Here is a 2,500-nt window from a genome sequence, read left to right as displayed (position 1 = left end):
TTTGATTAGTTTGGTACTTACTCTTATGAACCAATGAATACCTAATAGTTTGATACATAATAAATTGTCCATCATTTTTTTACAGACAGACGAATTGGTTCGATAATAAATATACCTCTTTTCATTTTCATCAATTCTGTAAGAGTTAAATCTTTATGAACCGGTATTAGATCCAGACTCATTTCTCCCCTTTGAATAGCAGATATACAAATTTCTCTTGGATTTATCAGTCTAAGCAGGAGACAATATACCTTGATATTATTGATCATTTTTTGATTTAAAGAATCATCCCATCTCAATTGAAAAAGCAAATATCTTTTTAGGAATAAATCGAGTTCTGCTTCCGTGTGATTCTTGAATTGCTTTTTCTTTGTACGTTTTTGCATGTCTGAGTCTGATCCTGCATAATCTTCTTCAATATCTTTTTCGTGGTTTGAGAGGACTGATTCAAGATTTCCTTGGTTTTGTACATCTGATCCAAGATCTACTTGTCCTGCGGATTCTTTTTCTTCTTGATTTCGATTCTCTAATTTTAAAAGTTTTTTTTCATTGGATGATATAAAAAGATTCCCTTTTTGCTTTCTATTGCTATTTCTATTTTTACTATAATTTTTATTTCCATTAAAATTTAAAAGAAGTAATTTGATTGGTATAACCCAGGGTTTCATTTTATATGTATTATAAAGTAGCACAAATTCTGGAAGAACCAAGGTTCCAGATTCGATATGGAACGATTTAGTATTTCTTCATTCATCCCCATCCAATCAAAAAGGTCTTTTTGATTGGATGGTTTGATTTCTTGATCTTGTGTGAGATAAAAAAGACCTTTCTTATCAATTATTTGATAATTATTCGACCCGGTCTTGGTATTTTTATTACTGTTGATACTGGTATTGATCCAGACCTCAATATCGACCTTCTTTCTAAAGCAAAAATGGAGAATTTTCCAATCAAAATATTTTCTATCCGGGTTTTTCTTTATATACTCTATATACATAATATCATCTTCGCCTAGGTAATTATTGATAGGATACCTTCCAGCATATCAAAAAATTTGCGTTTATGTGTGTTGTAATTATAAGAAATATCTTGGTTATTATTTACTTGTAATGGTGATCCATAAATATATGAGTCATTCTTATCTTCATAATTAATATATTTATATGATAAAAGGTCATATCTATAGTGTTTTTTAAAATTTTCTTTTTGATTCGTTAATGAGTCTGCTTCATAATCATTTTGTTTGTTGTAATGAATTAATTGATCTTTTTGAGATAAATCCCATTTGCTTAAATCTTTATTTTGATTTTGAGCCACACAATGTTGATTTACTCTATTTCGCCACTTTTGTGGTACTAATCTAGACCATATAATCGGAGATAAATATTTATATTGATAATGACCTCTTAACCAGTTCTTCCATTGATTCATTCCAGAATTACGAAGTTTCTTATGTCTTAATCGTAATGAAATATTTCGTGTGCTCCAAAACCAAAATAATCTTTTCTTTCGTTCTTAAGAAAAGAGATGTTCCGTTATATTGAAGGACAGATCTTAACTTATACAAGTTAATAACTTGGGTTTGTGATAATTTGTAAAATACATATGCTTGTGACAAGGAGGATAAGTCACAAAAAATCTTGTGAACTCTTATTACTAATACTAGAAACTGACCTTTTTATAATCGAAATAAAGTGAATTTTCTTTTGATTTGGTTTACCAATTCTTTTTTGATTTCTTTCATTATTGTAAACGTATTTATCAATAATTTTTTTTGTTGATTCAATAAAAAATTGTGCATTGGTTCTGGAATATTAATGAGACATAGAAGAATATCTATGTATATCCCTTCAATGAAAAATTTTATAAAATAATGTAATTTGCGAATTAATCGAGAATTCCTTCTTTTTAATATTTGCCAAATGCTTTTTTGTGATTCTAATCTTTTAGCATTATAACTAGCTTTGTTAGGGCTAATATTTATCTCTGGAGTTAGAAAGAGTTTTTTCTTGTCTTTATAATTTTTTCTATTTTTTTTCTAATTGTGCTTGTTCTATCAGTCAGATCTTTCACTTTTTTTTCTGTCAGTGAATAATTTGTCCAATTCATAGATCGAATTTGAATAGACGATTTGTGAATCATCTGATTATTGATTATCGAATCCTTTTGTTTTTGAGTTTCACTAGATTCATATACTTCTCTCAATCCAAATAATAGAGTTGGATTTATTTTTAAGAGTTCTTTTATTATTTTTTTTATATTATAAATAGAACACTTTTGATAACCCATTTTTTTGTTTCTTTTGAGACCCTTAAAAATATAAACAATTTTGTTCGTTCTTTTAAAAACTGTTAGAACTAGAAAACACTTGTTTTAAATTTTCGAATTCTTTTTTCAAGTTCTTCAAAATGGGTTTAAAAAAGGAAGGTCGTTTTCGGGGAGAACCAAAAGGCAGATCAGTTTCCATTCCCCAAACTGTTAAAAAACAAAATTTTTTTAC

General features: G+C 27.9%; 1 pseudogene; it reads right to left on the bottom strand.

The window, feature by feature from the left end:
• Window positions 1–720, bottom strand: part of LOC132253340 (protein TIC 214-like) — a 1,295-nt pseudogene extending 575 nt beyond the window's left edge.
• Window positions 721–2,500: the final 1,780 nt, after the last annotated feature.

This window comes from Vitis vinifera, chromosome 2 (genome assembly GCF_030704535.1).
Source record: "Vitis vinifera cultivar Pinot Noir 40024 chromosome 2, ASM3070453v1".
NCBI classification, from domain to species: Eukaryota; Viridiplantae; Streptophyta; class Magnoliopsida; order Vitales; family Vitaceae; genus Vitis; species Vitis vinifera.
This window is presented reverse-complemented; position numbering and strand designations above follow the sequence as displayed.